Source organism: Antennarius striatus, chromosome 11 (assembly GCF_040054535.1).
Source record: "Antennarius striatus isolate MH-2024 chromosome 11, ASM4005453v1, whole genome shotgun sequence".
Taxonomy (NCBI): domain Eukaryota; kingdom Metazoa; phylum Chordata; class Actinopteri; order Lophiiformes; family Antennariidae; genus Antennarius; species Antennarius striatus.
In genome coordinates this window covers 15178179-15200014 of record NC_090786.1, presented here as the reverse complement: position 1 = coordinate 15200014, position 21836 = coordinate 15178179, and the positions used below count along the sequence as shown (strand labels likewise).

General features: G+C 40.1%; 1 pseudogene; it reads right to left on the bottom strand.

Moving 5' to 3' along the window:
* Positions 1-333: 333 nt before the first annotated feature.
* On the bottom strand, positions 334-19588 carry LOC137604105 (uncharacterized; annotated as a pseudogene).
* Between the last annotated feature and the right edge of the window lie 2248 nt (positions 19589-21836).

Below are 21836 nucleotides of genomic sequence, written 5' to 3'. Positions count from 1 at the left end.
TTTAAGTTCTTGGTAGCACTGGTTCTCCCAAATTTAGAAGTTAGTAGCACCAGCAAAGACTTTAGGAACACCTACCCAAAAGCAAGGCAGTGACGGCGCAATAGAGACTGCTCCGTCCATCTCCAACATATGATGGCTGAGCTGTGGGGCTATAAGCAAGCCCACACCAGCCAGCCACCTCTCACCTTGGGCAACACCAGAAAAGTGGAGTCCAGCCCCTCTCAAGGGTTAGGGTGGAGGTGAGTCTGACAATATCTAGTCGGTACCTCTCAACATCCCTCACAAGGTCTGTCTCCTTTCCCTCCAGCGAGGTGACATTCCATGTCCCTAGACCTAGACTCTTGGTCTGAGGATTGGGTCATTGAGCTCCATGTTGATGACTGCCACCCAGTCCACACTGCACCCATCCCCTATAGTTTCCTCGGCAGGTGGTGAGTCCACCAGAGGTTGGTCCCACGTCATCCTTTCGGGGTGAGAATGGCCGCCAGGTGCTTGCATACGAGCCACAAACCCAGGCCTGGCTCCAGGGTGGGGCCCCGGTTGTGCCATACCTGGCAATGTCACGGTCCCTGTTGTTTTATTTGCCATAGGGGTTTTGTTAGTGCTCTTTGTCTGGCCCATCACCCAGGACCTGTTTGCCAAGGGAAACCCTAGCAGGAGCATAATGCCCCTGACAACATAGCTCCTGGGACTATTTGGACACTCCAACTCCCCCACCACGATAAGGTGGAAACTCTCAGTGGAGAGTTTCTTCCCTACAGCCGAAGGGGAATCTTTACACTTATTTCAGAGAGAAAATTCCTGTTAAAGGGTATTTAGCAGGAAAAAGTTACTTATAATGGGCATTCAACTTCAGGCTCATTTGTTGTGGTTAATTCTGACACTGCTCCACTTTGACTGGACTTATTTGCAGCATTACATATGAGTGTCGATGGCATTAAGGTGGTCACAGCTACCAGCTCTGGTAACATTCCCATGTCACAGAGGGCACTTTCCATGCCACATGTTCAACACAATGCACCAGATATTTATGTACGAGAAATTTGATGTACAAAGTGCTTCGTACACCAAATTCAACTCAAACCAGAAGAAGTGCCGGTGCAACAAAAGCTGAGACAACTTCCATTCTCTGTCAGGCTTGCTGTGCATGAAGAAGTGAAGAACTTACAAGAAAAGGGTATTATAGAGCACATTGATGCATCTCTATGGGTCCCATCTATAGTTGTGACTAAAAGAATGGAGAACTGTGTGCATTGATCTGAGGGTGCCTAACAAAGGTTTATCTGTGACTGTCATCCCTTAACCCTCATGGATGCTGAAAGCAGTTATGCAGTAATTAAAAGGCATGTAGTTGAGGAGCCTGCTTTAGCTCTTTACGATCCTAAATTTCCAACTTATGTCACAGCTGATGCATCTGATTATGGACTAGGAGGTGTAATTAGCCAACTTCATCCAGGCAACATAGAAAGAATTTTGGCTTTTGCATCTAGGATGCTCTCTCATGCACAGAGACAATATTCCACAATCAAACGTGAAGCACTTGCATGCATGTTTGCACTAGAAGAGAGGAGGATCTGCCTGTGAGGCCATCACTTTGTCCTACGTACAGATCATCAGACTCTCACAACCTTGCTCACGTCCAAAGGAACTGGCCGTGCTGAACTGTGAATTACAAGGTAGTCAGCACGATTGCTTTGCTACACGTATGATATGGTGTACTCTCCTGGAAAACAATGTAACTACAGACTGCCCAGACTTCCGCTGCCTGCCGCTGGTATAACTGACATGGAACCATATGTTGTGGCTACTGTCCACCAGGAATCCTTGCATGCCATTTCTTTGTCTGATTTCTCTGCTGCTTGTGAAAGTTGCCCTAAATTGGCTCAGCTGTGTCAGCAGATACAAAAGCGGCTGGCCAACTTGCAGAAAGAATGTAGCAAATGGACTGATGTCATACTTTCTGAAACGAGATAAACTGGCGATGGATAGTACATTTATCATGAGAGGTGCAGAATGCTTGATTGTGCCTACGTCACTACTTTCCAAGATGTTAAACCTTGCACACAAAGAACACCAGGGAATAGTGTGCACCAAGCGGAGATTGCATGAACTGTCTTGGTGGCCGCAATTGGACAAAGATGTGCAGTCCAAAATTATAACCTTGTGCGTCATGCCAGTGCAATGACAAGACAGTGAAGACTGCTCCTCCACCATTGCATCCCAAGGAATGGCTAGATAGGCCATGGGGAAAAGTGACTTTTGATATAATCGGGCCATATGAGAATACTTTTGCCATTACGCTCACAGACCGTAAATGGACAAAAGTGGCATTTGCCTCTACTGTTACCACAGGGATCATTTCTTTCTTAGGGGTAGTTTTCAGTCATGAAGGGAACCCCACCTGTCTTGTTTCTGACATTGGGTGCCAGTTCACCTCCCAAAAATTTTCAAAACTTTTGAGAAATCAAACGTGCATACAGTGTTTACTAGCTAAGAGCAAATGGAGCAATTGAAAGATTTAACAGGGTACCGAATCCATGGAAACAAGCTGTTTTCATGGTTTTCGCACTTGAAACTTGAAGTAGGAGTTAGCCGTGTTACATTCATACATACAAAGTAATATTTCAAGAAAAGGGGAAATGTGTCTTGTTACAATAGTTGTCCAGCTGAGGACGCTGTGACGTAGTTGAATGGATGGTGGGTATTTTGAGAAGTAGAAAAATAAGGAATAAGCATGTTGTTCATATGGATTTCTCTCTGCTATTAATTTATTTTACAGTGGTATAGAATACCATATCTATCTAAGCCCATCACTCTCCCTAGAGCATAGGCCGTTGACAACAGTCCGCCAGAGTGCTCTGTCCTGTGCCACTCTTTCAAGGTCTATCCCATCCTCTTGATGTCGGCATCGAGGTCACGCGCCAGGTATTTCATGGCCTTCGTCTTTTTTGTTTCCCTTGTGGGTTTCACTTCAGCGCTTGCCTTGCGATGTTATTAGCTGGCTTCCCCAGAGTGTGCCCATTCCATCTCCATCTTCTGCGCCGGATCTCCTTGTCAGCTGGCAGCTGGTTGGTTCACTGCCACAGGTCTGCGTTACTGATAGTGTCAGGCCAGTGTGTCTGGAGGATCCTTCTCAGGCAGCTGTTGATGAAGGTCTACACTTTCTTGATGGTGGTCCTCCATGTCTGTTCTCCATACAGAAGTACTGACTTGACGTTGGAGTTGAACAGCCCGATATTTGTGCAAGTTGACACCAGTTTGGAGTTCCAGATGTTCTTAAGCTGCAAGTATGCTCGCTTTACCGATTCTTGCTCTGACGTCTCTTTCTGTGCCACCCTGTCTGTCAATTATGCTGCCCAAGTGTGTGAAGGATTCTACCTCTACCAGCTTGCTCTTATGAAGCATGGCTGGGTCCTCACTTGTTGTATTGATCTTGAGGATCTTGGTTTTGTCTTCATGAATTTTGAGGCCAACTTGTGATGAGGTCAGCTCTGTTGTCTTATCCTGAAACTGCTGGTGACTGTGGGAAACCAGAGCCATGTTGTCAGCGAAGTCTAGGTCCTCTATCTGGTTAACCAGTGTCCACTTCTTCTGTCTGCTGTTGATGTATTCATGGTCCAGTCAATCATCAGAAGGAAGAGGAAAGGTAACAAAATGCAGCCTTGTCTAATTCTGGTCTTCACACTGAATTTGACCTCCATGGACCACTTGGCATGTCATTCCCTTGTAGGAATTCCTAGTCAGGCTGACAAGCTTGGTTGGTACTACGTAATGACGTAGCAGCTTCCATAGGGTATTGCGATCCACGTTATCGAATGTCTTCTCGTAGTTGACGGAGTTGATGTACAGCAAGGAGTTCCACTCTGAAGACTGCTTGACAACAATGCGGAAAGTGGCAATCTGGTCAATGCATGATCTGTTCTGGCAAAATCCAGCTTGCTGGTCTTGGAGGTGGACAGCAACTTTCATTCTCTCAAGCAGAATCCTGTTTTAAGACTCTTCCAGGCACCGGCAGAAGCCTTATTCCTCTGTAGTTGGAGCAGTTGCTGAGGTGTCGTTTCATAGGTAGCTTGATGAGGTAGCCCTTTGTCCAGTCCGCTGGTACCCTTCCCATATCTTCTCAAGGAGAGGCTGCAGCATCTCCACAATGGTCTCCAGGTCTGCCTTGAGTGTATCCGCAGGGACGTCATCTGGTCCTGCTGCCTTGTCCTTCTGTAGCAGCTTCACAGCTTTCCTAAATCTCTTCCCTGGTTGGTTTTTCGCAGTTGATATTGAGGTCTGTGTCTGCTGGGTCGATGTCTGGGGGATTTGGAGAGACAGGTCTGTGTAGGAGCTCTTCAAAGTGCTCTGCCGATCTATGCATTTGTCGCTCTGTTCCCCCCTTGTCTTTGACTGGTTGTTCAGGCCCGATATACTTTTCTGACAGTTTCTTGGTGGTGTCGTACAGCTGCTTCATTTTGTTAATGGCTGCTGCTTCTTCTGCCTCCGATGCCAAACTGTCAGTGTTTTTGCATTTGTCTGCTCTTGCGCTCTGTTTCACTTCTTTGTTGGCTTCTATGAAGTCTTCTTGTGCTTTGGCCTTTGCTGCTCTTGTTCTGCTCTTGTTCTGCTGTTGTTCACTGCTGCCTTCATCTGCTTCCTCTCTTGGGTCTTGCGTAGTGTGTCAGCCAATATCCACTCCTTATGTTGGTGCTTCCTGTAGCCTAATACTTCTTGTCAGGTAGATGTAAGTGTCTCTTTCACCCTCTGCCACTGCTTCTCGGTGGTCTTTTCCTATTCAAGCAGTTCCTGTACTTGGTACTTGTTGATGAGAGACAATCTGTATTCTTCTCTGATCTTAAAATCTGTCACCAGGCTGCCGTACTTGTTTTGTTTTTGTTTTTTGTTGATTCCATCCAGTTCTTCTTCAGCTTCAGTTTTAAGTTTATTTAATGTAGCCGAGATTCACGGAAGAATTTCTCAAAAGGCTTTACAATCTGCACATGGACGATATCCATCTGACCTTTGTGTACTGCGAGCAGTACACAAAGGTCATCAAATAAGGAACAACTCCCTACAAAACCCTTTCAACAGGGAAAAAAATGGGTGGGGAAGCCTCAGGAAGACCACAGAGGAGGGAACCCTCTTCAAGGAGTGGACAGAGCAACAGATAGCGCATGTACAGTTTAATAACACAACAATAATAATAACAATAACAATAACAATAATAAATGTATGAAAGAAACACGCTGATCATTTAGTTTCAGTTTGGCTGCTAGCATGGGGTGATCAGATGCAATGTCTGTTCCTCTTCTAACCCGTACATCCTGTTTGTGCTGGTCCTGAGAGCATGAGGGCAACAACGTCTGTGTGTGGAGCATTTTCTTCTTTGTAGCCAGAAGCAACATTTCTCTCGTGGGCAGTCTTCTTTGTCCTGACTGTGTCCAGTGGGTCTCACTGATTCCGAGCAGTGTAAGGTTGTAGCAACTCATCTTTGCTACTTGACATGTTTTTTTCAGTATCGTACAGTACATGGTCCTCACATTCCATGTTCTGGCATTTATGGTCCTTGTCGATAGAAGGGGGATCGGCCTTGTAGCTTCCATAGATTCACGACTTTCACCACATGGCGTCATAAGTCCTCTTGTTGAGGTCCCTTCCTCTCCCAGGGCACTAGTCTTTTGGTCTGTTGTTGGGATTTCTGTCACAATTTTCCTTTTTTACAATACAAGGTTTTTACATCCTGCTTCAAAGCGGTGATGTATTGTAATTGTCGGTCTTTGTGTGTTTGTCTGCCGTTAGTAATTAGTAGGGTTGAGCCGGATACTCGTTTCATACGAGTATCCGGTACGGATAACACATTTTTGACAAATACGAGTACGATAAAACCCGTTAATACTCGTGATCGGACTGAAGGAAAATCATCCTGACTGTTTTCACGCTCTGTGATTGGCCAGTCACACATACTTCCCGCCCCTCCCTACAGTCTGCAGTTAGACGGACTTTGTCCCTGTGCCACTCTCCAGCACACGCAGACAATTACTGAACTCTCTGTTCGTGGCTTCAATGTTCGTCACGTCTTCTTAGGTTGTCTTCAGCTTGCCTCTATTTCGGTGTTTGGTTACCTGGTGAACTTGTTGTTTTTTTGTTGCACGTACGTGTGCATTTAACCACCACCTCCATTCGTCTTTTTTTCTTTACCTGTTTGTTCTAAACTCTGTTGAAATTAATAAGTCTGTACTTTAAAACTATTTTAACTCAGACATAGCGCGCATACACACACACACACACACACACACACACACACACACACACACACACACACACACACACACACACACACACACACATACACACACACAAACACACACTCACTCACTCACCGCAATCAATATTGTTTAACTTTATGTGAAAAAAAATTGGCAAGAACATTAGGTGTTAAAAATAAATAATTGGAAAAAAAGTTTTATTCTAAAAAAATTTAACTGAAAAAGAAGAAAAAAAATTAAAAGTTCTGTTAAGTATGATAATTCTTGTTCATGCATACTTTGTATTTTATAATTTCCTGTTGCATGCACTTCATTAATACATTTTGTGTTTACTCGTTCTATATACAGTATAGTTACTTTACTATTGTGATCAAAAGCGTTGAATCTCAATTCTGAGGCTCTTCAGTAAATAGTCATTCATAGACTTAAAAATATTCATGTTCTGACTCAGTTCCATAAAAAACGTGTTCTGTAAATAGTTCTCTTACTTTAGTGATCAAAAACATTGATTTGAATCTCAATTTCGAGGCTGTTCTGTAAATAGTTTTAAAAGAAACAATAAATATAGCAACTTGTGATCAATCCATATCAATTTTAGACTTAAAATAATGTAGCAATTTAAGCCCCACCCATTTCCTGTCAAACCACACCCTGCCCATTCCGAGTACAGATACAGATACAGATAATCTAGTTGGTTGAACAGATACAGATAGTGGTGTACTCGCTCATCCCTAGTAATTAGTGTCCTTGTTTTCATGGGTATTGCTTTGTGAACCACTCTCCCTTTTCTAAAAGCACTTTAAACATTGACTATATCATTCTAGATGGCTTGTATTTGAGTAATGCTATCAATACCTGTATTCCATATGGATCCAGATATTTTCATCAATGTACCGTTGAAGAAAAATTGTCATTTTTTTACATTTAAGATTACTTAGTGAGTGCTATTACAAAATAACAACAGTAAAGTAACAAAAGAAGTGTAAAAAGCCTGGGCTATGATGCTTTGTAATTCTCTGCTCCTCATAAATTTCTGTTCTGTCCTGTAGTGTTTTGTTTGTTTTTTGCTTGTTTTTCTCTGAAGCTCAGAAAGCAAAATATTGTCATTTCTGTGAGAATCATGAAAAAAATCAAAATATCACCTTGAGACATATGCAAAAAACAAACAAAAGTAACCATATGTCTTTTCTCTCGAATGTAGTTGAAAAGTTCAGATATCCTTTCATAGATAAAAATAAAACTGTTGAACTATTAAAGTTCCTGAGTGAGACAAAAAAAAAAAACCTGTCACACTTCACACATATGCAAAATGCTACTGCAAATGCTGAGAACAAGGTGAATGTCTTGTTAATTGAAACTCTGATAGATAGAAAAGAGGAACTTAGGGTCAGATTGTGCTGTTAATGATCTGTTCTTCAGCGTGTTCTTTAGTGTGGCTCCGTTACAATGATGTCAAGCCTTTAGGGAACAAATGAACAGTTTAAATCTGGTCCTTATCCAGTAATGCCCCAATATACAGTGACGTTTTAAGACATCCCAGAATCATTTCTACCTTAATCAGATTACCCATCCATTTTGGAGCATATACCCTTTTTAACTAATGATTTACTGTCAGAATTATAGATATAGGTGATGTCATACTACAAACATTAAAAGTTAAATAACAGAGTAATATAATTCTGTCAGAATACAGTAAACAGGCATTATCATTTTTGTATGGAAAATTCAGTGAAGAAATAAGTCACTCAAAAGATCAAACAAGTGAGTTCCAAACATATTCTTCGTAAGGGTTTCTGAGCAGCTCCATGCAAATCTATTTTCCTTTTCATGTTAAAGGTCAGAGCTCCACTCAGTCATTCAAACAGATCCAAACTTGAATTTAGTTCCATTTTTATATTCATTTTGAACGTAGTCTTAATCATTATTTGAAAGGATTTGGCCTAAACATGTATTTTGTTTTTCTAATATAATCAAAACTACTGTATAGCACTGTGAATCATGGAGTTTGATAAATTACTGCACAGGTTGGTGATTATAATGATGAGAAGAGAAAAAGTTATGTAAATTCTTAGTAGCTGTGGCATCACTAGTGCTCAATATTGGGACACTGTGTTAAGGGTCAATTTTACCCATTTCTGTTTTTGTGTTCAAACTACAAGTAATCCTATCTTTTTCTTCATGAAATTTTGTGATTTTCCTATTCTAAGGTCATGAACTAGTGAGTAAAATCTGGATACTCTGATGTCTAGTCTGATGTCTGTGCAGAGTCTGTTCTCACTGTTTCATTGCCCTGTGAGAATGTCAAAAATATTTTTGCTGTGTTTGCATGAAAGCCCATGCTATTTCTTTTGGTATGTGACCATCAACATCTAGAAATGTCACCAAAATCCAGGAGGGAATAATAAAAATGTAGGTATAATAACCATATGAATCCAACTCTAGCTGTTGCATATTTTACATACTGTAAATTTGCAGCCTGTCAAATGTCGTTGTTCTCCTAAATGTTTTTTCTTATTAGTTGACTTTGAGTCTGATCATTTCCCAGCTGAGGTTGGGCTTCTTTAGCAATTTAAAGGAAGGGGAGTCTCTGCTTTTCACATCCTTGAGTTGTGTTGTGTGTCAGTGAGCACAACAGAGCTGTCGCTCAAAAGGCACACCAGAGCATGAACTGGTAAGACAGTGGAGATGTCACTGTTTCCCTGCTGACAGCTGATTGACGTCTCCTAGACACCATAAAGCCCATACTACTGACACAAATTGTATAATAGCGTGGTTTAATTTGATGCTTAAACTTTTAATTCCTGTTTTGTTTATTAATTTTATAAATGTTCACTTGGGGGGTGTAGAATCATTGTGCTTTTCTTACTGTGTCTGTTCATCAATCCACCAAACCACTGGTCCCCTCCTGTAATGATTTTCAGAGGCTGCCCTGGCATGCAAAATATGACTTATAGTTTTATTGGGGCTCTGATATAAGTCTGCAAACTTAGTCACTTATTATACTCCTCATCATGCTGGTTAGGCCATTTTATCCTCCCTCCCTTCACCCTTCTTCACTGCCAGTTTCAATTAGGAGACATAATTACTTTTTCTCCCTGCCTGGTAAAATGAGTTTGCTCATGTTGATAAAAGATGACAATGCCAGTTGTCACAGACTTTATATTAAATGCACTCCAGAACTAGTTTATTGTTTGTTACTTTAGTATCAGAACAAGATTACTTTGATACCATGACATTTGTTTTTTAGTGATTAAGCTATATTAATCTCTAATGTTTGCGCCATTGGTGCTGTTGATCTACAGGGTGGCGGTGGAAATTGGACTACTGTTGGTCAGAAAAGGAGAGGAGGAAAGTGTGTTCGTAGGAAGAGAGAGACGAGGAACGCCAAGAGTATAGGACTGAGAGTAGGGACGTTGAATGTTGGAACTATGACAGGAAAAGGTAGAGAGTTGGTTGACATGATGCTGAGGAGGAAGGTAGACATACTGTGTGTCCAGGAGACCAAGTAGAAAGGTAGCAAGGCTAGAAGTTTAAGAGCAGGGTTAAAGTTGTTCTATCATGGTGTAGATAGGAAAAGAAATGGGGTAGGAGTTATCTTGAAGGAGGAGTTTGGGTCTAGGAGAGGTGGCAGTAGATTTTCTGACTGGGTTGTTCAACAGGATCTTAGATAGTGAGAAGATGCCTGAGGAATGGAGGAGAAGTGTGCTGGTGCCCATTTTTAAGAACAAAGGAGACATGCAGAGTGGTGGCAACTACAGAGGAATAAGCCATACAATTAAGTTATGGGAAAGAGTAGTGGAAGCTAAACTAAGGGCAGAAGTGAACATTTGTCAGCAGCAGTATGGTTTCATGTCAAAAAAGAGTACTACAGATGCAGTATTTTGCTTTGAGGATGTTGATACAGAAGTACAGAGAAGGCCAGATGGATCTGCATTGTGTTTTTGTAGATCTGGAGAAAGCTTATGACAGGGTGCCCAGAGAGGAACTGTGGTATTGTATTGGGAAGTCTGGAGTGGCAGAGAAGTATGTTAGAGCGGTGTAAGACATGTATGAGGACTGTAAGACGGTGGTGAGGTGTACTGTAGGTCTGACAGAGGAGTCCAAGGAGGAGATGGGACTGCATCAGGGATCAGCTCTGAGCCTCTTCTTGTTTGCTATGGTGATAGACAGGCTGACAGACGATGGAGCAGCATTTCAGTCCTGGAGAGTGGCCGGTTCAAAGCCCACATGCGAAAAGTTTGGAGTGGGAACTGGCAGTGGGAGGTGCCAGTTCACCTCCTGAGTTTGAATCCAAATATGTCTGTTCTGTGTTTGCAGAGAAACTGTTACTGTCAGTGACTCAACAGTCTGTTCCTGTTTTTAAAGAGTATCTTTCTCTCATTTCTTCACATTTTCAACAAAGAGGTATTATTGGTTAGAAACATAGGAAGAATCAAAAAAAGGATTGGCAGATTCTACTATTTTCTACTGGGCCAAGCAAAGAAAAAAAAAGAAAAAAAAGGTCAAAGGTTCATCTGACTGCAGTGCAAAAGCCATTTTAAGAAGAATGTGTGAGGCAAGAATCAGAAGCGACTTTAACTATTTCATAGTTATGGATGATTTAGATACTTAGGATGTGTGTCAAAGGAGTTTTATGTTCCGGGCTGAGTGAGGAGCTTGTGTTCAGTCATTGGTTGGTTTAATTCACGTATATTGTGCTTATGTTCCTACATATGACATAATTTGTTTTTGAAATGTGAGTTCCTGTTTGTGTGGATCTCTTTTGGACTTTGTGTCAACGTGACTATCCTGTATTTCGACTTTTATGAATAAACGTGATTTTAAAATTCAAAAATCTTCTTCTAATGTGGAGGACAACTGATAGCAAAGACCCACACATATATACAACAGTGCAAATAGGAATTTTTGGTGTCAGATGCAGCCCTCTAGAAGAGCTACAGAATAATCTTATGAAATTAGCATTTTAAGATGTGTTTTTCAAATGTCTCAAAATTTGGTCTAAAGATGCATTTGGATTCAAACAAGTTTTTCAAAAAATTTTTTCATATAAGACACATTCATATGACCTGGGAGGGTATGGTGGGAGTTTGGGAATCGGCCTAAAGATTAACATTTTCTTGTCAACACTGCATTTACACACTGCAGAGTGACATACAGTAAATACCTACGAATATATCAGTAATTAGTAAGATATTAACTTCGTCCGCTGTCGTGGGTCACGGAGAGCTGGAGCCTGTCTCGGGGGAGAGGCGGGGGAAGCTCTGTGCACAATGCCTGTGCAACGCGGAGGTAAACAAAGACGCAAACAAACACAAACGCCCACACCTACGGTCAATTTGGGACCAGCCAATTCACCTGAAACATATGTTTTTGGAGGTGGAAGTAAGCCGGAGAACCTGGAGGGAACCATATGCAGATGGGGAGAACACGCAAATGCCGCATAGAACGGGACGCAAACCTGGAACTTCTTTGCTGTGCGGCGACAGCGCTACCCACTGCACCACCGTGCCACCCTTATTATGTGCAGTGAGTAGTTCTGTTGCCTCACAGCAAGATGGTTCTTGGTTTGATGCCTTTCTATGCAGAGTTTGTATGTTCTCAACCATGTCTGCATGGGTTTTCCAGATTCTTACCACCTCCAAAAACATTTAGCTTAGGTGAATTGGTCACAGCAAACTGTGGAGTTCGTTCTTTGAGTGTGCATGGTTGTTTATTTGGCCTGTCTTTTGCATAACCCCACAATGAGCTGGCATGGCATTCAGGGTGTACCTTGCCCCCTGCATGTAGCCAGCTGAGATAGGCTCTGGCACACCCATGACCAGCAAGTCTGATGAGCAGCTGTGGATGAGACGATGGATTATTCATTCATTATTAACATTCACTAACCATCCCACATATCTGTGGAATCTGGAAAGAATTTTCTTAATATGGAGCAATGTGTGTCTTCCTTTCATTGGTAAAGTTGGTATTGGCATGTGAGACTCATTAATCTGTGAGATTGGAAAAGTCAGAACATTTGAAAGCCATTTGTCCTGTTCCCACAGCATGATTCCCTTGATAAAACTGCATCTTGGGATCCAATGGGGGTGAAACAGATGTAACACAAGTTGTGTGCTGCATGTTGTGTCTGTTTGTGCTCTTTGCATTAGCATCCTTGTTACACTTGTCACAGCCAGGCATAAGTGTACAGCTAAACTTGGATTGGCTATGACCCTACAGGTTTGCTGCTTGTTTTACTCAGATTCTGACTAAAATATCAAGTAACAGTTTTTAAATTTTTAAAAAAAATTTCTTGTTTTATTTTGTGCTTGCATGTGGTTTAAAGCATATGTAGCCCAGTTGAGAAAAACGAGAGGTTTAATCTAAAGGAGCCCTTAATTTCTTAATATAGTATTTAAGGTCCTAAGGTATTCATTTTAATATTGAAAAGACTGATTTAAACAGAGATTACGGAGGGTGGTCGAATGTGATATGAGTGGATGCTGGGGATTGGTTGTGAAGGTGTTCCGTTCCGTGCCACCCCCCAAGCATTGGCTTGGGGGGCGGAGGAGATGGCGCGAAAAGAAAAGAGGAGGAGGAAGGAGAAAAAAAGAGAAGGGAGATGGCTTGTAGGAAAAAGATAGAGAGTGGACGAACTACTACTCCTAACGTTGAGACAACAGTTAATTTTGCGGTGGGCAAGTAGCTCATTGTTTTGTGGAAATGTAAACAGTGAGAGGAGTAAACACCGGGTCCTGGTGTGTCAGCGTGGATCAGCGGAGCAAGAGGTGGACTGGCCGGACGACCCTCGCATCTACGAGACGTCAGTTTGGAGGAGGTGTCGTGGATAGACTGTTTCCCTTCACGGTGGCCGTTGGACACGTTTGGCGCAAGTACTGTATGGGGAGTTGATTCTACAGCGTCTACTAGAAGCTGTGAGTTGTCTAGTAGACAGATGCTACTGAGGACCGCGTCATCACCACACTGAGCGACGCACAGGCCTGCATCGTGGGTGGGGTGTGTGTGTGTGGGCCCACAAAGTGTGTTAAAGGTGTAAAGTTATTTTTCAAGACCATTTCAATGTCATTATACATGTTATGGGTTAAGTTCAACTGATATATTCGTAAATATGCTTTATCAAAAGTATAATAATATCATTGGATTAAACATCACTTTTTGGATGAGTCCATATCGTATGGTCGTTTTGGTGTTAAAGGTAAGAAATAGTTGTGGAGAGAGATAGGGGACCAGTGTTGAGTATTTGGGGAAATATTTGAGTGGGTTATATAATTTTAGAACTAATTCAAGTTTACAATTCATGGGTTGGTAATATCATTCCTTTGATTGAGATAAAAACAGATTGTGTTCAATCTTTAAGGTTTTAAAGCCTTGGGTCATATTCTGGGCATTTCATTGTATCTTTGCATTTCATTTAATATTTTATTTTATTTCGTTCCATAAGGGAGTTTTCTTTTAAATTTAAAACAAAAAAACCAAATATCATTTCAGTAAAGAGGTTCCTTTAAATTTAACAGCTGTTGTCTGGGTCAGTCATTTCATTATTACTCGAACTCAACACACCCCATGGCTACATGGGGCGCTACACATATATTTTCCCCCCAAATGTGGATTGCAGATCCTAAAGTCATTTTCACTGATGTTTAGGAATCCAGTGCTGGCCAAAGCCATTCAATCTCATTAAGAATCATGATCTCCAGGTTTTGGTCATCTGTTGTTTGGCTTTTGATTGTCATTTAATTATTCTGTTAACTAGAGAAACAGACAGGGGAGTTATGAGAATTCAGAACTCAACTTGGTGACTTGCAAAAGTATTCATGCCCTAAACCTTTCCACATTTTGCCATGTTGTGACCACATACAAATATTTCTTATCTTCCATACATCTTCTGATCAACTCTGACCATCTTCTCTGTCTCATCTGAAGGTAGCACAGAAGAGCATGATTCCGCTGCCACCATGTTTGATAGGTGGGATGCTGTATTCAAATAAAATGTGTAGTGTTCAAATTGTTCTCCATTAAAGGCAAAAAGTTCAACTTTGATCTAATCCGACCAGAGCACCTTGTTCCACATATTGCAGTAACTCCTTCAAGGCTTCTTGCCAACTGCAAACATGACTTCTTATGGTTTCTTTTAACAATGGCTTCCTTCTGGCCACTCTTACCTAAAGGCCAGATTTGTGCAATGCATAACCAATAGATGTCCAGTGGACAGAGTTCCTCACCTGAGCTGTGGATCTCTGTAGTTCATCAAGAGTCACCATGGGCGTCTTGGATGTATCTCTGATCACTGCTTTCCTTCTGTGGATGTGTCTTGGTAGGTTTTCAGTTATACCATACTCATTTCCAAATGAAGGATTGAACAGAACTCTGTGGCACGTTCAAAGCATGGCAAATCTTTGTATAGACTCATCCTGCATTAAATTTCTCCAGAACTACATTCTGGATCTGTAGTGTGTTCCGTGGACTTCGTGATACAGATTACTCCCCAATATTCTTTTAACAAACCTCTGAGTTGTCACAGAACAGTTGTATTTATGCTTAGATTACACACTGGTGGCCTCTATTTAATTATTAGGTCAACATTCAATCATTCAGCAATCATCAGGCAACTTCTGAAGGCAAGTGGTTGAGAAAAGGGGGTTGAATACTTTTGCATATACTACATTTAAATTTTCAAGGTATTTTTATACTGTCGTGTATCCCATTGTGTGTCATTTTGTGTTGGTTTCTCAAATACAATTACAATAAAACATATTTATGTTTGTGATCATAATGCAACAATATGTGGAAAAATTGAAGGGGTATGGACAATTTTTCACACCACCGTAGATTAACCTGACTACCGTATATCGAGCTGTGAAGTGTTTGTGTAATTATTCTGCAGAGGAGTCCAGGCTATAGAATTTACCACAAGGTACAGAGGCTGTGTCTGAAAAAGAACATATTGATTGGTCTTACCTTTTGTTTATTCAATCCAGTCAGCTAAAAATCTGGCCACATCACAAACAGAAAACGTCTTCTATTTCTCTCATCTGTACTTTGCTACATTTGTATTTTCCACTATTCCAATTGGTGATGCAAGCTAAAGGTGGACATTTTCATGTGATGACCAAGATATTGAGAAAACAACGGGCATAGTCTAAGCCAGTCCGAGAGATAGTATTACCCTCAAATGATGAGATTCATGCGCTCCTCCAAGTTTTCTTGTGTCGTTTCAAACATTGGTAACATGTACTCAGTACTGTATTCCCTAGTTATTTTCTGCTAATATAAATAATTAAATAGTAGCAATTTTTATTTCCTCTACGCTGTCATAAGTAATTAAGTCACCTATTATTTTACCATAATTAATTAAAAAACATTTAAAATAACAGAGGAAATGAGGCTTGCATTATAATGGAAGGTCATGTCACAAAATAAACTGGTTGTAGTTTGGAGTGAGTGCAACAGCTGAACTGCAACCAGTTGAAAGGCAGATGTGGTGATGCGTCTAGACTATTCCCTGATATTAAGCTGTTGGATCAAGAGTTACTTTCTTCCTCCGATGGCTGAAAAGAAGTTAGGTTCAGCCGTTCTTTGTCCTGTAAGCCTTAATGTGTTCTACCTGAACAGTGTCATTCAGTGCTGAGCTATATGTCTCTCGAGGGGCCTTTTATTCCAAAGTGTTCCTGTAAGCTTGTGACACTAGCTCAAGTACAGAAATGAGGCAGTGGAAGTAGTTACAACTAGAGGGCATATCAAGAGCATAAAGCTTTACCAAGCAAATTCAACAATCCTACAATCCTACAATGGTGACTCTGTAACTGTCTCTCTTATTTGATGCGCTTGCCATGACGATGACATCTCTCACACAAAATTCAATTATATAACTCTGGTTTGGAAAAAGCATTCTTATTCCAAGCCACCATAGTCAGAGGCATACAAGGGTGGGTCATGACTTCACCATCTTAGGAATCCCACATTTGTCTCCAGGATCAAGGTAAGCCCTGAATCTAATCACTTTTTCCCTGTTCCACAATTCAGCATTAAAAAAAGATTGTTCTGTTAAGAAAAATAAAAGCAGCTTGGTCTAAATATAAAATATCAAACCATACTTATTTGACAGTCAGAATAGTAAATACTCAACCTATATTGCGAAATAAACTAAAGACTGAACTGATTAACTGTGTTGAATACATTTTTATACAGACAAAACAAAGTAAACAGCGCAAGTGAGTGTTACTCTTGATAGGCTCCAAGAATAAGTGGACTCTGCTGGTGAAAGAAATAATTTGACTAGAAGCTCCTCTACTTACGTTCATTCGTTTTACGTTTTTTCGATTTTACTTTTGAACTGACTGTAAAATTTTTTTTTTTTTAAATGTAAGTGAATTTTTGAGTTAAGCATGCTGTCCGTAGTACGAGACGTTCAAACGATCTTACGTTTGACACTGAGTCCATTGTTTACATGGCGCAAACGACAGACTGAATGTGCCTTGCCTCTTCCCAGTTCATCACATATTCCCCTGTGTTAAGACGTCGTATCTGTGATTTCTGTGTTTATATACATTGTTTTGCGTATTTGTAACCATAAGCAAATATGAGGATGTATTTCTTGAGGTAGCTGAAGAAGTTTCACCTCCCTGTGAAGATGCTGGTGAACTTTTACACTGCCACCATTCAATCAATTCTCACATCCTCCTTGTCAGTGTGGTTTGCTGCAGCCACGGCCAGGGACAAGGCCAAGCTTCAGCGTGTCATCCACTCGGCGTAGAAGGTGATCGGCTGCAGCCTTCCACACCTCAAGGTAACCATCCACTCCTCACCACTCTGCAAAGACAGTTTACTCTTTGGACTTCTATTTTCTATTTTTTATTCTTTTTCACCTGTAAACACCAACCATGATCTCACCTTAATGTAAATTGTTTTTCTGTTTTTTTTATTCTTTATTCCTTGTTATTCCTTATGGCTTCTCTTCCACCTTTTAATGCACTGACACTGTGTCAAGTTCCTCATGTGGTAAACTTTACCTGGCAATGAACTATTTTCTGATTCTGATTCTGTTATGGTTGGTCAAAAGTGTAAGTCCACAAGTGATAGTGGTAGTCAAAAGAAGCGGTGTTTTATAAGATACAGTAATAGAATTTATGGATGCACATACAATATGAACGGTCACACATTACTGGAACGTACAGTAACAACTTATGTTCATTTCCACATTACGTTTGGCTGTTCGGATCATAACTAAAACAGAAGTTCAGAAGCATCTGTACGTATCTGGGGCGGCAGAAGCTCAGTCCACTAAATCTTGGGTGCACCAAGAAGGAGCTGCCTGTCTGTTTCCCATTTTATATACTGCATGTCAACAGGCTCCTTGTGTGTGTGTTTGTTTCAGGGGCATGTACACACATATATACATGTTTCAAAAATATACTAGGAGTGAAAACATAATTTCCCCATAATTTTCTTCTACTACTTTTCCTTTTTCTTTTCTAATAATACGTACCAAATGTGTGAAACCACATTAATTAGAGTGGTCTAGTGTTGTCATTAAAAAGAGGTTCATATTTGTTGTACACCAAATTTTGTTGTTTTGTTGATGTGAATTAGTTTATCAAACATATTGCTCACAAAACCTATTTTTCTATAATGTGGTGGACTGGAATTAACCTATGTTGTTGTTTTTTTTTTGTTTTTGCTATCAATTTGAAATCAGTTACCACTTTTTCTTTGCAGGATAGAGAGGGTCTTAGCCAATCGTGCCCGATATCCTATATGGCTGACTTCCAACCTTTGGATCGATCACCAGTTCATTACTAAAAAAAATGTGCATTCGCGCACACATTCTTTCACACACCTTGGGCAAGTATTAGTCACCAGTTAACTTAACCGGTATGGCTTCGGACTACAGGATAGAGTTGCAAGTCCTAGAAGAAATCTCACAGAAATACAATATGGTTAACTTTCCAGTGCAAACCACTTTGTAGCCAGGTTTTCCCCAGTGGTTTTTTATCATTTATTTATTTATGAAGTTTCTTTTTTTCGGACATGTTAATATAACAGACTTCACACTTCATCACATTTACAACATCAACAACAACATCCAAAAAATAGGGGCTGACGGGTAAAAGCCAATAGGCTTGTGAAATTCCCGTCCCCCAGAATCAACAAACATCTCTCTCATTACAATATGTAATGAACAAACTCAGACATTAAAAGTTTTCAACCAGTTCATACATTGAATTTTGACAGACGTTCATACCCTTATCCACTTCCAGATATGAACCTTTTCACCTAGAGCATAACCATGTTTACATTCTTCCTAGCAACACAAGGTTTGTTAACATCATAGATAATCAAAACAAGAAGTTGACCTTGCCAGTGTTCTCCACAAGAATATAATGATCACCTTCACCTCTTTCAGCAGACAGTGTTTATATAAGAATTAACTAGATTGTTGCAGACACTTTAACAGTTTCATATGCATGGTACTATATTGTCAACAAATGTCAACATGCTCTTTAAAGTCTCAAATGTAATGTAATCCCATGTTATCAGGAATCCATGTTTGTTGTTTTGTTTTGTTTTTTGTTTTTTTTATTTATTTTTTGTTCATTAATCCATGTTTCTGACATTGATGATGTTGATTTTTTCAACTGTTCTATGTAATTCTTGACGTGTCCAAAATTGTAGAGCTCCCACTATTGAAGTGACTCTGTTGTACTGATCTTTGGTGTAGTAACAAGTCTTGTCTGTCTTTATTGCTCATATTTCACCAACTCTTCTGCGCTACTGATCACCAATGTTTTTTTGTTTTTTTTAATCTGGTCTGGAGAAAGCCCATTTGTTTTGATGAAGATCCTGCAGTTGTTCATCCAGGTGTTGTCGATCGGTCTGTTATTTTTTTTCAGTTATAGAGCCTTTTTAGCGATATCAGCATTCTTTTTAGTGAGATTCTCATTAATGTAGACATTTTTTCCTTTCAGTTTGAAGCCTTGTTTTAGAAGACCAATTTTGTGTTTACGATTCAGGAATTTTATCAGCACTGCAGGTGGTCTCCTACCTCCAGATGGTAATGGGTAACACGTCTCAATCTGGTCCGGATCTATAGTTATCTCCAGATCCCTAAGGTTGGGTTGGGAACTCACTTGTTGCTCCAGAGATTCGATGTCGATGCTGTGCTGAGTTTTATCCTCTCTTGCCACAGCACTTGTGTAATTCCTCGGCTCAATTTTGATTCCAGTGATGATCAAATCATTTATATGAATGCTTTGTTCCAAATCATCCATTCTTTGTTGTCCCTGTTCTAAGACAAAAATTCTTCGGTCTTTTTCATCCATGTCTTTCTGCATTTTCTTCATTTTGTCCTTAATTTCTTCCTTGGCCTCTAGCACCAGCTTTAGCTTTTCTTCCAACTTTTTATCAAAGTCACTCCTTAACTTATCAAAGTTGCTCTTTAACTAACTCTTTAATTCTTTCATAGAAGAGACCATCTGGTCATGAGTATCCTCCAATTTTCCTCTTCTTCTCATCATTTTACAGAGAATAAGTGAGAGTCAGTATGGGTATGAGTTAGAGAGAGAGCAAAAGCAGAAGACAGATGAAAGAGTAAGAGTAAGTAAGTAAGAGTTAAACATTTCACCCACAGCCCTAATCCACAAACGCTTCTGAATGTTTAGACCAAACTGCTTCTCTAATGTGTTTTTGAAACTGCTGTGCGTGTAGAGATAAATCTTTGTGTGATCAGGGTCCAACAGTGTATGATTGTATGTTATGCTCTTATGTCTAATATATTGATAGATTGTAAAACTATGTAATGATTTTTCTGAAGATCAAATATAAATATAGAGCAGTTGTGTCTCAACAGACATTACGTTGAAAGGCCTGTTAAAACAATTTGTTATTATGGAGTGTGCTCACACAGCAGGGTGGAGTTGTATAGTTGCTTAGATATAATGATACTATTTTCCAAAAAACAGTACGAATGAAAGATAGATTAAAAAGAACATTACTTGTAAAACAGCATAGTTTTTCCATCCTGCTTTGAATTATCGTGCTTGAATTGACTGAACAGTCATTTATTTGCACCATCAGAGCAAACAGGTGCCTGTCTTCAGCACACATTACAGTTTTACACACTTATTCATTCTGAATAAGTGTGTATTATAGATTTCTCCAGCACTATCTTTTATTAATTGCACAGGGAGAGTTGCTTTATGAATTTGAATGGACAAGAAAATAGACAAGCGTAACAGCCCCATTGTGCTTTTGTGTTCATTTAAAAACCTGCAAAAGCATCAGTATCATTCAGGCATTATACAGTTATCTATACATTTTCAAAGACTTAGTGACAAGTCTGCAGCATATGCCACTCGTATGTGCTTGGAGTATTGTTTTATTGGAGGCAATGATGGAGAAGTAATTTGTTAGTGGTGAGGCGATTAGACTCCATCATTTGACAAATTAATCAGCGTGGACTCAAGACAACCCTTCTACCCTCCTGCACCATCTTTCCACACCTAACCATCTTCATTTTTAGTATTTATCATTTATCACCAGTCTATCTATGGATTCCCGACAAGTCCATTAAGTAGGAGACACCTTAATGGCTCTTCGCTGGTGATTGAGAATCCCTTGTCTGATGAGAAAGGTGAAAAAGACTCAAATTGTAACATCACTTTGACCTTTGAGACCATATTGATATTTTGGGTGAGATGGATTGTCACTGTCATTCCCCCAACTCCCTGAAATGTCAGAAACTGGCTAACTAAAATTTAAAAATGGATTAGGTTTTTCTGATTCAATCTTAAATAGGTTTAAGTCTGCATAAGATAGTGGATTGTAAAACTAGATATATAATACCAGAAGTGCTCTTTGTAGAATAGTTGGTCATCCTAGTTCCCAATCCCCTGGCACCCTGACAGAGAGCTGGATGGCCTTATCTGGTGTATTTTCCAGGGTGTTATTAAAAAAAAGAGTATCTTATAGCAGAAAAGATTACACAATTAAAACCTTTGGATAAAGACCATGAACAAGGACAGGATAGTGAAGATGAAAATTGTTAAACAAAGGAGAATAGAAAAGATAAAGCTGCATATGGACAAAGGAGGCCTATAGTGCTGGCTGGAGCCAAGAGCTATGGCTGAGTATGCGCCACTAAAGATAACAAAATCACCCAAGCTAGATTAGAGGTCCCAGTGATGGGCTGTGGGCCCAGACAGAGATTAACAGGGGTGTTCAGGTCTTTCTGGCACCATGTCCCAGTGCTAACACTTACAGAATGAAATCTCCACAAGAGTAAACAGTACAAGCCAGAATGCCTGTCCAATGGAGATGAAATGATCAGGTAATCGATGGTTAAATGGCAAGGAGCTCATTGCGGTTAATATTTTCAAGGTAAGCCCTGCTCCACCTTAAAATGTAGAAAAATGGAGAGAATATTAGTTGTTAGTAGATAATAATTACCTTGATACGAATGCATCCATGCATGAACACTCACTCATAGAAAATGTTCTACATACGTACATGACTCAGATTGAATTATTATGGATACTTTCTTAATGAAGACACACAAATACTAAATATATTTCTTAAAATCCTGCTTAATTT